Consider the following 12,808-nt stretch of genomic DNA (forward strand, 5'->3'; position numbering starts at 1 on the left):
ATAGTTGTATTGTTATAAAGTAATGAGAAGTGTATGATTTATATCTTGCCAAGGTAGAATTGATAAGCAGAAAAAGAAAGTGAAATGAATATATATGATTTTATAGATTTCTGTAGAGATTGGGTAAATCTGGGGCCATGGGTTCTTATTTTATTTATTTATTTTTCTTTCAATTTTATTGAGATATAATTGACATACAGCACTAAATTTAAGGTATACAGCATTATGACTTGGCTTACATATGTTATTGAATAATTATCACAATAAGTTTAGTGAATATCCATCATCTCATATAGATACAAAATTAAAGAAATAGAAGAAAAATATTGTTCCTTGTAATAAGAACTCTTAGGATTTACTCTTTTAACAACTTTCATATGTAACATAGAGCAGTATTAATTATTTTTATCATGTTGTACATTACATCTTATTACTTAACTATCTTATAAATGGAAGCTTGTGCCTTTTGACTGATTTCATCCGATTTCCTCTCTCCCCAACCCTGACCTTTGGTAACCACAAATGTGATCTCCTGTTCTATTTTGTTTATTTGTTTTTGGAATATAATTGACATACAATGCTATGTTAGTTCCTATAACACAACAAAGTGATTCAATATTTCTATACATTTCAAAATGATCACCACGAGAAGTCTAGTTACAGTATGTCACCATACAAAGATATTAGATAATTATTGACTATATTCCCTACATTATACATTTCATACTGGCCATTCATTTATTCTGCAACCGGAAGTTTATATCTCTTAATCTCCCTCACCTATTTCTTTCTTCCCTCCCACTCCTCTCCACCCAGACAACTACCTGTTTGCTCTCTGTATCTATAACTCTGTTTCTGTTTTGTTATGTTCATTTATTTTGTATTTTAGATTTCATATATAAGTGAAATCACACAGTGTTTGTCTTTCTTTGTCTGACTTATTTTACTTAGCATAATACCCTCTAAGTCAGTGCATGTTGTTGCAGATGGCAAAATTTCACTCTTTTTTATGGCTAAGATTCATTATATATACATGTACCACACCTTCTTTATCCATTCATCTATTGATGCGCACTTAGGTTGCTTGCATATCTTAACTTTTAAAAATAATACTTTGGTGAACGTAGGGGTGTATATTCTTTTGTAATTGGTGTTTTTGTTTTCTTCGGGTAAATACTGAGGAGTAGAATTGCTGAATTGTATTGTAGTTCTATTTTTAATTTTTGGAGAAATCGCTGTACTGGTGTCCTTACTGGCTGCACCAAAATACATTTCCACCAATAGTGCATGAGGGCTCCCTTTTCTCCATATCTTCTCCAACTCTTGTTATTTTCTATCTTTTTGATAATAACTATTCTGACAGGTATAAGGTGAAATGTTTTTGTGGTTTTGATTTGCATTTCCCTGATGATTAGTGATGCTGGGCATCTTTTCATGTGCCTGTTGGCCATCTGTGTCTTCTTTAGGAAAACGTCTATTCAGATCCTCTGCCCATTTTTAATTGCTGCTGTTGTTTTTTTTATGTTGAGCTGTATATAAGTTCTTTGTATATTTTGGATATTAATCCCTTATCAAATCTATCACTTGTAAATATCTTCTCCCATTCAGTAGGTGGCCTTTTTGGTTTTGTTGATGATTTCCTTGCTGTATCAAACTTTTTAGTTCGATATAGTCCCATTTGCTGATTTTTGCTTTTTTTTCCTTTGCCTGAGGAGACATACACAAAAAATATTACTAAGACTGGTGTCAAAGAGCATACTGCCTGTGTTTTCTTTTACGACCTATGGTTTCTGGTCTTACATTTAAGTCTTAATCCATTTTGAACTTGTTTTTGTGCATGGTGTGTGAGAGAAGTCCAGGTTGATTCTTTTGCATGTAGGTGTCCAGTTTCTTCCCAAGTACCATTTATTGAAGAGGCTGTCTCTTCCCCACTGTATATTCTTGCCTCTTTTGTCGTAGATTAATTGCCTATAAAAGTGTGGCTTAATTTCTGTGCTCTTTATTTTGTTTCATTTACTTATGTGTCTGTTTTTGTGTCAGTACCATATTGTTTTGATTAATGTGGCTTTGTAGTATAGTTTGAAACCAGTGTGTGTGATACCTCCAGCTTCATTCTTTCTCAATGTTTTTTTGGCTATATGGGGTCTCTCTGTTTCCATACAAATTTTAGAATTATTTTTCTAGTTATGTGGAAAATGCCATGGTATGTTGATAGGGATTGCATTGAATCTGTAGATTGCCTCAGGTTGGTCATTTTAACAGTATTAATTCTTCCAGTCGACGGGCATGGTTTATTTTTTCATTTATTTGTGTTGACTTCAAGTTTTTTCATCAGTGTCTTACAGTTTTCTGAGTATAGATTTTTTACCTTCTTGATTAGATTTATTCCTAGATATTTTATTCCTTTTGATGCAGTGGTAAATGGGATTGTTTTCTTAATTTCTCTTTCTGATAGTGTGTTGTTAGTGTATAAAAATGCAATAGATTTCTGTATATTAATTTTGTGTCTTGTAACTTTACTGGATTTACTGAAGAATTCTAGCAGTTTTTTGGTAATGTCTTTAGGATTGTCTATGCATAGTATTGGTATAATGTCATCTGCAAACAGTGACAGTTTTACTTCTTCTTTTCCAATTTGGATTATTTTTATTTATTTTTATTGTATGATTGCTGTGACTTGGACTTCCAGTACTATGCTGAGTACATGTGGCAAGAGTGGGCATCCTTGTCTTAATCCTGATCTTAGAGGAAATGCTTTCAGCTTTTCACCATTGAGTATGATGTTAGCTGTGGGTTTGTCATATATGGCCTTTGTTATGTTGAAGTATGTTTCCTCTGTGCCCACTTTCTGGAGTGTTTTTATCATAAATGGATGCTGAATTTTGTCAAAACCTTTTTCTGTTTCTATAGAGATTATCATATGATTTTTATTCAATTTGTAAATGAAGTGTAACACATCAGTTCATATGTGGATATTGAACCATCCTTGCATCCCTGAGATAAATCCCACTTGATCATGGTGTACAATCCTTTCAATGTATTTTTAAACTCCATTTGCTAATATTTTGTTGAGGATGTTTGTATCTATGTTCATCAGTAATATTGACCTGTAATATTTTGTGTGTGTGATATCTTTTATTGGTTTTGGTATCAGGGTGATTGTGGCCTTGTAAAATGAGCTTGGAATGGTTTCTTCCTCTGCAGTTTTTTGGAATAGCTAATGGATAATTGTTAACTCTTCTCTAAATGTATGGTAAAATTCATATGTGAAGCCATCTGGTCCTTCACTTTTTTTTTTAGGAGTTTTTTTTATTACCAGTTCAATTTCATTACTGATAATTGGTCTGTTCATATTTTCTATTTTTTTCTGAAATCTTGGGAGATTGTACATTTCTAGGAATTGTTAATTTCTTGTAAGAATTGTTTTATTTCTTCTAGATTGTCTATTTTATTAGCCTATAATTAGTAGTCTTTTATGATCCTTTGTATTTCTGTGATGTTGGTTGTAAAGTCTCCTTTTTCATTTCTGATTTTATTGATTTGGGCCCTCTCGTTTTTTTCTCGATGAGGCTTGCTAAATATTTATATATTTTGTTTATATTTTCAAAGAAGCACCTCTTAGATTCCTTGATCTCTTCTATTGCTTTATTAGTCTCTTTATTTCTGCTCTGTTCTTTATAATTTCTTTCCTTCTACTAACTTTGAGTTTTGTTTGTTCTTCTTTTCCTAGTTCCTTTAGGTGTAGGGGTAGGTTGTTTACTTGAGGTTTTTCTTGTTTCCTGACTTGGCTTGTATTGGTATAACCTTACCTCCTAGAACTACTTTACAGCATCCCATAGATTTTGGATCATTGTGTTTTCATTTTCATTTGTCTCCAGTTATTTTTTATTTCTCCTTTGGTTTCTTCAGTGATCCATTGTTTGTTTAGGAGCATATTGTTTAGCTCCACATGTTTGTGATTTTTGCAGTTTTTTTCTTGTAGTTGATTTTTAGTTACAGCATTGTGGTCAGAACAGATGCTTGATATGATTCAATTTTCTTAAATTTACTGAGGCTTGTTTTGTGGCCTAGCATGTGCCCTATCCTGGAGAATGTTCCACATGTATATTCTGCTGCTTTTGGATGGAATGTTCTTATATATCTATTAAATCTGTCCATTCTACTTTGCCTTTTAAGGTCAGTATTGCCTTACTGATTTTCTGTCTGGATAATTTGTTCATTTATGCAAGTGGGGTGTTGAAGTCCTTTACTATTATTGTGTTACTGTTAATTTCTCCCTTTAGGTCTGTTAATATTTGCTTCATGTTTTTGGGTTCTCCTATGTTGGGTGCATATATATTTACAATTGTTATATCTTCTTCTCGGACTGATGCCTTGTTCATTATGTAATGTCCTTCTTTGTTTCTTGTTGCAATCTTTGTTTTAAAGCCTATTTATTCTGATATAAATATTACTACCCTGGTTTTCTGTTGATTTTCATTTTAATGGAATAACTTTTTCTATCACATGCAGTCTGTGTGTGTCTTTAGATCTGAAGTGAGTCTCCTGTAGGCAGCATATATGCAGGTCTTGCTTTTGAATCCATTCAGCCACTCTGTGTCTTTTGATTGGAGCATTTAGGTCATTTGCATTTCAAGTAATTACTGACATGTATGTTGCTATTTTGTTTATTGCTTTGGGGTTGTTTTTGTAGTTCTTTTTTGTTTCTTCTTCTTTTGCTCTTTTCCCTTGTGGTTTGATGACTGTCTTTAGTGTTATGTTTAGATTCCTTTCTATTTTTGTGTGTGTATATCCATTATAGAATTTTAGTTTACCATGTGGTTAACATGAGGTTTACATATAGCAATATATATGTGTGTGTGTGTGTGTGTGTGTGTGTGTATATATATATATATATGATTATTTTAAGTTGCTGATTTCTTAAGCTCAAACACATTTTAACAACCCTGCATTTGTACCCCACTCCCCATGTTTACAGTTTTTGATATCATATTTAACCTCTTTTTGTTTTGTGTTTCCCTTAACTACATATTGTTGATAGAGATGATTTTACCACTTTTGTTTTCTAAGCTTTATACTGGCTTTATATGTGATTGATTCATTACTTTTACTGTGCATTTGCCTTTACCAGTTAGATTTTTCTTTTTGTAATTTTCATATTTCTAGTCATGACCTTTTTGTTTTCTCTTAGAGAAGTCTTTTTTACATACCTTGTAAAGCTGGATGGTGGTGCTGAACTCTTCTAACTTTTGCTTGTCTGTAAAACTTTTGATCTCTCCATTAAATCTGAATGAAAGCCTTACCAGATAGAGTATTCTTGGTTGTAGGTTTTTCCCTTTTATCTCTTTAAATTATCATGCTCATGCTTCTCCCGTTGGTCTGCAGGGTTTCTGCTGAAGAAGTCACTTGATAAACTCACTGGAGTTTCCTTATATGTGACTTGTTGCTTTTCCCTTGTTGCTTTTACTATTCTCTCTTTATCTTTAATTTTTGCAGTTTTAATTACAGTGTCTCTTTTTGTGGTTGCTCTTTGGGTTGATCTGTTTGGGATTCTCTATGCTTCTTGTACTTGTATGTCTGTTTCCTTTCTCAGGTTAGGGAAGTTGTTAGGTATTGCATTTTCAAATATGTTCTCTGCCCCTTTCTCTTCTCCTTCTGGGACCCCTATAATGATGCAAGTGTTAGTACTTCTGATGTTGTCCCAGAGGTTTCTTAACCTATCCTCATTTTTTTTTTCTTTTATAGATTCTTATTTTAGTGATGTTAAATACATTTTTTATGTTCTTAATTTTTGACTGAAGGTCTATAAATTGGCAATTAACCCCATGAGTTAGGATAAATTATTCTGTCCCCTAGTCTTCCACATTCATTCTCTCTTATTTAGGTAAAATTTTTAAAATAAAATTGAGTAAAATATAATTACGAATTTAGCATGATAATTCATCAAGTTCTGCTATTAGAGGGGTTCAACATTAGCCCAAGAAGACCTTGTTTTATTAAGGACCTTTCACTCCAAAGAGAGTGAAGATCTAAGAAATGTAAGAATTCATGTCACCATTGATAAATGGATGAAATCATCAACCTTGACCTCAGGGAAAGAATCCAGGATGGGTGGGAACAGGATAGTTGGATCAAAAACAAAAACAAAATAACTTTGTGTTGTACCTGGGGAATGGAGAATACAAAAAAATTGGGGGGAAAGGAGAAAAGAGACACCCATCTGAAGCCAACTTTGAAAGACAGTTTGATGAAACAAGTTAAGAAATGTTTTGCACCATCTTCTACACTCTTTGTGAGTTAATGCTAGGGACTGAGTTGTGTTCCTCCCCAAAATTCATTTGTTGAAGCCCTAACCCAGAAAGTGATGGTGTTTGTTGGATGGGGTCTTTGGGGAACAATTAGGTTTAGATGAGGTCAGGAGGGTCAGAAACTCATGATGGTATTAGTGTACTTATAAGGAGAGACACCCGAGAGCTTGCTGTCTCTCTCTCTCTCTTGCTGTGAGGACACAGCAAAAAGGTGGCTATCTATCTGTAAGCCAGGGAGGAGCTTCACCAAAACCTAATTATGCTGGCACCTTGATTTTGGATTTCTAACCTGTAGAATCATGAGAAAATAAATTTCTGTTGTTTAAGTAGCCCCATCTATAGTATTTTATTATGGCAGCCTGAGTTGACCAAGACAGTCTATGACATATTAATTGTAAGATTTTTCTTTTCTGGTAATGTATTACAGTAATTGTAAGGGCGTAAATAAAATACTTACAGAGGCCAACTGGTAACTTTGATACTTCAGTATTTGAAAGTCATTAGGCTCTGTGACTTCAGTAGTCATTCCTTTGGTTTAGACTTGAAGGCAGCTTTAGCTTGTGTTTGCTAGCGAAAAAGTGGATTCAGAAAAAAGAATTCATGAAACTACTTCCATTCATTTAATGGCACATATTTATTGAGTGCCTGCAATTTACCAGGCACTATCATGGGTACTGAAGATCTAGGGAACACAAACAACCCAAAACCCTGCCCTTGTAGAGATAACATTATAGAAAGGGGATGCACACAATAAACTGAACAACACAATCTATATGGTATGATAGATGTTGATATTTTTTGTTAAGAAAGAGCAGGAATTGGGATAGCTGAGGATGGGGTTCAGTTTTCATGAGGGTGATCAGAGAGGCTATCAATGAAAAGGTGCCATTTGAGCAAAGACCTGAAAGAGCTTGAGGACAAGCCATATACAAATGGGAGAAGATCACAGACATAGGGAATGGCAAGGACAAAGGTTCATAAATGGCAGTGTGTCTGTATGTTTGAAAATAAGCAGGGAACCCAGTGTGGCTGGAGTGGAGTGAAGAGGAGAGAATTAGAGAAATGTTTGTAGGTATGTGTGTGCTGTGAGAGAGCAAGTGGTTAGAAAATTGGCTGTGTTAATGTTTTTGTGTTGACTTTTCAAAGGAATGCTAATGAATCAAGCTCAAATATAATAACACATAGTCACAATCACCAGAAGACTTAATTCCTATAAAAACTTTGCAAGTGAAACAGGGATTATAACATTTTTGTGCTGACGGTTTTTTAACAGATGGTTATTTGGTTAACCTGAAGCTCACCTTCTACATGCTGTGTTTTAAATAGACAAGGATGCTGCTAATTGAGCAAAACCTTTAAGCTCCAATCTTTTTGACGAGGCAAGGTAAGCCAGAGTTTACATTTGAGGGCAAATCTATTCTCTTTGAGGCTGAGGATGGCATTCTCAATCTGTGCAATTTTCCGGATGTGGTTGAAATAAAATGAAGCAAGAATACACTTTACACAGCATAGTCAATACTCTGAATAAAATCAATGTTTTACAGTCACCATTAGATATTTATTTTTAGCCCTTGGGTATTGGTTCTGGACTTTTAATATGTATTCAGGGTGTTTCGTTGCTAAAAATGGTCACTTCTAATTAAGATAATATAATTGTTTTAAAATCCAGGTTAGCATTTTAAACAAATATTTGGGCTATTTATAGTTATAATATTTTGAGAATTGATATACCATTGAAGGAAAAAAGAAACTGGGAGGATATCTCAGCTGTAAAACCTGAGAAGGATGGGTGTACAGTAGAAACACTTTTTTTCTTTTTTTAATGTTGAGGCTTCTTTTAATTAATTTATTTTTTTATTTTTGGCTGTGTTGGGTCTTTGTTTCTGTGTGAGGGCTTTCTCTAGTTGTGGCAAGCGGGGGCCACTCTTCATCACGATGCGCGGGCCTCTCACTGTCGCGGCCTCTCTCGTTGTGGAGCACAGGCTCCAGACGTGCAGGCTCAGTAGTTGTGGCTCACGGGCCTAGTTGCTCCGCGTCATGTGGGATCTTCCCAGACCAGGGCTCGAACCCATGTCCCCTGCATTAGCAGGCAGAGTCTCAACCACTGCGCCACCAGGGAAGCCCTAGAAACACTTTTGAGAGTTCTGTTTACATGGTTGTTTTAACATTTCTTCCTTAAAAAGCTTTAAAATTATGCTTTTTGCTCTATGCTTTATGAAGATTTCCTGACGTATTATGGTGAATATCTTACCCAAATTTTATTCTAGATGATTTTGATTATTATGGAATGTGTTCAGCAGAAAATTGGAAAAAGAAGTGAGATCACACAATAACTTGTCCATGGTAATATGGAGGAAGGCAATGGAGACATACACAGCACCAGGATGAGAAGGATGATGCTAACCCACTCTGTGAACTGTGTCTCAGATTCTGCTTTTAGTATTATTATGTATCATTAAGCCTTCATTGTTTCACATTGAGGCAATTTTAGTAACATTCTATCTGAACTCCTTGCCTTTCATTTTCTTCCATTCTTTCAGTCCATTCTTCACATCACCACAGAATTCTAATTATAGAATTTATCTTCTAAACTCTGCAAAGGCCTGTTAATGTTCCTAAAATAAATTCTGGACTCTGGCACTAAAACCCAGACCCTCGTGATCTGGTACAACCTCTCTCTGCAAACTTGCCTGGAAAGATTGGATATGAAAAGGCAATACTTCCCTTCAAAACGTCGTTCTGATGGGCTTACATGTTGTGCACACAATGTGATTATCCTTTTTTTTTTTTATTTTAAGCTAGCAGCTCCCATGGTAAGAACAGCCCAAGGGAAAATATTCTGTAAATGTTTATGTAAAATTTTAGACCCAGATGGAGGAGTAGCAAACTCTATTTCAGGAACTTCGGTCCTTGATTCATTTTATAGACCTGCAGCAAACTTATTCACAGCTCTTCATCCTCAAGGATAAGAAGGGAAATGTGACAGCTCTGTTTTCTTCAAAAAGTTATTTTGTGGATTAGTGAGGCAGAATTCTTACAGTGTTTCCAACGTTTAATATGGGTCATATAAATGTAGATTATAATGAGGGTAGGCAGAAAAATTAGTTGGTTTACAGCATGGTGAGAAAGTTAATGAATTCAGCAGAAGTAACCCATTATGCAGAGACATCTAGGAGGAGTCAAAAGAAATTGTTTACTCCTATTTGCAAAATGACCTTGAAAATTCATTACCTGACCTCACTGTATGCATCGATAAATTCTGCTGTATTTGGAAAAGCCTGAGGGAAATGAGGCATTACCAGAGTACTGGCAGTGTTTACAAGGTCTGCAACAGTAGGACAAATGTTTTCATTGTGTGGAGGGTCTGTGTTGTACGACAGTATAATTAGGTTTGGTCTGATTTCATTTTCAGTTAAAGTGATCAGCTTAATTCACTTTTCTTCCAGTTACTAACAAGGTAAATTTGATAATATTTCAGGCTTATTAACAGTGTATCCTGTTCTTTGTAACTCTTTAGGATATAGTTTTATTTCTCTGGGTTGCTAAATGTGAACATAGTTCTTGCCTTATTGTAGATAAGCATCCAAGCTCAAGTTGGCCAACCGTTACTGCGGGCCTGTGCGTCAGGACAAGAGAGAAAGCAAGAGGAAATACATGAAAAAACTTGGTGGGTTTGGAATAGGAAGTTCAGAATGTGCAAAATCATAATGTGCTTGAGAGAAGCAGAAGTTGAGGCTATGTAGGTTGGTTAGCAACAGATTGTAGAGGGCCACTGGTGTTACATTCTGGAGTTTCTGCTTTATCTTTAGATGATGGAAAAACAAACAAGTATAAAAAATAATCAGAAGTATGGTTTTGAAAAGTTCCTTTATTGATAATATATAAGAGATACTGTGCCTATCCCCAAATCCCTTAATACTAAGACATGAATGGTTAAACAACATGTCTGTAATCCATTCACTCACTTTGACGAGTGGGCTTGGGAGGCAGACAGGAAGGACACTTCTGAGGTGAAGAGGAGTAGACGGCAGGAGATTGGGTCTGATCTCCTTATATACAAACTAATAATAGACTGCCAGACAAACCAAATAGTCTTTGCTGGCAGGAGTGTCACCTATCTATGGAATGCTTTTAATGAGATATACCTAGTTTATAGGATTGCTTAGAGTAAACATCTATGGAATCTATGGATTATTGGAGCATGGCTCCTTGCAAATGTCACATAAGGTATGAAATTATTTTATTATAAAATGGACATGTTTTACAACCCAAATGTCACCTTCTAGGTAAGTGAGGTGACATAAGTTATTTGGAAATCTCATCTGTTAAACTGGGCTACAGCATGCTGGTGTGCTTGGCGTGCTGGAAGAAAGGGCCTGGGTAGCTGTGGTAGAGGCCCCAGAAATCATATTGCTTGTATTCGTGGAACTATTAGTAAAAGTTGTTACTGGGTAAGATCTTGATGCCTATGAGTCTGATTTTATAATATGAACTTTTGTGTTACCTCAGGTAATACAGAATACTCATGAATATTCAAAAAAGAAAGATTTTTCAACAGTACTGGAATTTTAGAATCAGACTTTAACTGACTAAACCAGTCTGTCCTCAATACTCTCTAGCCTTATCCTTTAGTTCTTTTCTTTTTATATCTATATGACGATAGCAGCATATCTAGGTAGGGGTGTGGATAATAACAAGTACATTTTGAGCTGTGTGGCCATCTTAGAAACTTTGTTGTACTTGGCAGTGGGTGGGGATGAGACAGAGATGGTGGGATCCCTATCAACATTTTAAAGAGGGGGGAAACTGTCTTTCAGGTGTTATATCTGGCCAAAGAAAAATTATATCTGATTCAGGTCTATTTAGAGAACTTGATTGTTGAGACTGGAGGTCTCCCATACTAGACCAGCACATTATATAAATATCTATAGGAAACGAACTGAGCGCCTCCAGGTCTGGAGTTGAGAGGTAAATCTGCTATCTTGTAAGTCAAATTTCAGACTGTATACTCTATACACATTGTCAGACAAAAGACCAAGTCTGAATAGATTTCTCCTTGTTTAGGGATGAGGAAAGAAAAAGAAAGAAAAAAAAGGTCTAGAGGTAATAGGGAAGAAAATTCTATAATATAAAGGAAAACAAGCACTTTAAGGAAATAAAATTTTTATCTCTAAAAATTGTTTACTAGAGGAATATATATTACTTATTAATAAAATTCAACAAGACTTGGCCTATATAAAACCAGAAAAGGAAGTGATAAGTGCATAATAGATAAGGGTCATGTATATATGGAATGCATAGAAATGGAATATATAATTTATATATAGTGGAATCTTATAGAAATAAAAAAAATGTTTCAAGGAAAGACAAAGTTTAATAATTGAATTGATACATTAAAGACATTGAAAGAGCATAATTGGTATTGCAGGAAATCAAATTATTGCTCTAAAGACAAATTTGAAAAAGCCTCATAGATGTATAAAAATGAAAGATGAAAATGATGAAGAAAGATAGTGAAGAGTAAGACATATATGGTAACATATTGAATTAATAGATGTTCCCACAAAAGAAACCAGAACAAATTATATAATAACCAAAGAAGAATCAACAGAAATAAAAATCACATTAACCTTATTCGTCTCTCTAATATTTAATACTAACAGGCAAGGATATACAGAACTATACAAACAAGGCTGCACCTCACCCAAATTTGGAAGCATATGTCAAAATAATAGAAAGATACCCTCATATATACCCTTTCTGAAAAATATTATTCACAGGTCTGTATTAATTGAACAAGAGTACAATAAAAATTAACAATTAAAATCTTTTTCATGTAATGAGGAAAGCAGTACTAATTTTTCCCTTAACTTTGATAATTTAAAATATCTAGATCTCCTATTTAATAGTCAAATAGTTTCATACCAATAAAATTTAGTACTCAATAGGAAAATAAAATTAAATATGATTCACATGATGAGAGAGAAATAAAGGAAATAAAAAGCAAAAAAATGACAAAAATATAATAAAGATGTATAATAAATAATACCAAACATATGTTAGGTCAATGAAACTATGCTTATCACTGAATTAAAAGATATTATCAGATTGAGTTAAAAGACAAAATTAAAATGCATTCGACTCGTATTAAAAATACCTTTAAAGTAAGGATATATAGCATCATAAAGATAATAGTCATAAATCTGTATGAATTGAGAACCTATACAAGCAAAAGATACAAAAATAAGATATATATTAATATGTATAAATAGCAAAGTTGCATAAAGAAATATAACTTTACTAAGAGATTACCATTTGTCTCTGATAAGCATATCTGATGAGCATATTGATAAATGTTCACATATAGGTAGTTTTTACCGTAGAAAGAATAATTATTTTAAGTTCCCTTAGAAAAAATGCAAATTATCATCATTAACTAGGCTGCATATAAATTTGAAAAAAGGCAGACATCACTCAGGGAAGTTCTTAGATTATGATGA

The 12,808-nt window shown here is 34.1% G+C and overlaps 1 protein-coding gene across 17 annotated transcripts in view; it reads left to right on the forward strand.

Annotated features, from left to right (window-relative positions):
- LOC307185259 (uncharacterized protein) overlaps window positions 1–12,808 on the forward strand; it is a 1,189,055-nt gene that overhangs the window by 624,888 nt on the left and 551,359 nt on the right. The window contains exon 2 of one of the 17 annotated variants that reach the window (XM_079919226.1): window positions 7,582–7,692. The exons of 15 other annotated variants lie outside the window; for them this stretch is intronic. The gene's annotated coding sequence lies outside the window, so the exon portion shown is untranslated. Of the gene's footprint in view, window positions 1–7,581; window positions 7,693–9,944; window positions 9,976–12,808 lie in introns of those variants that run through there. One more of the 17 variants, XM_079919215.1, reaches the window with a different exon arrangement.

This window comes from Stenella coeruleoalba, assembly GCF_951394435.1.
Source record: "Stenella coeruleoalba genome assembly, chromosome: 4".
In the NCBI taxonomy this organism is placed as follows: Eukaryota; Metazoa; Chordata; class Mammalia; order Artiodactyla; family Delphinidae; genus Stenella; species Stenella coeruleoalba.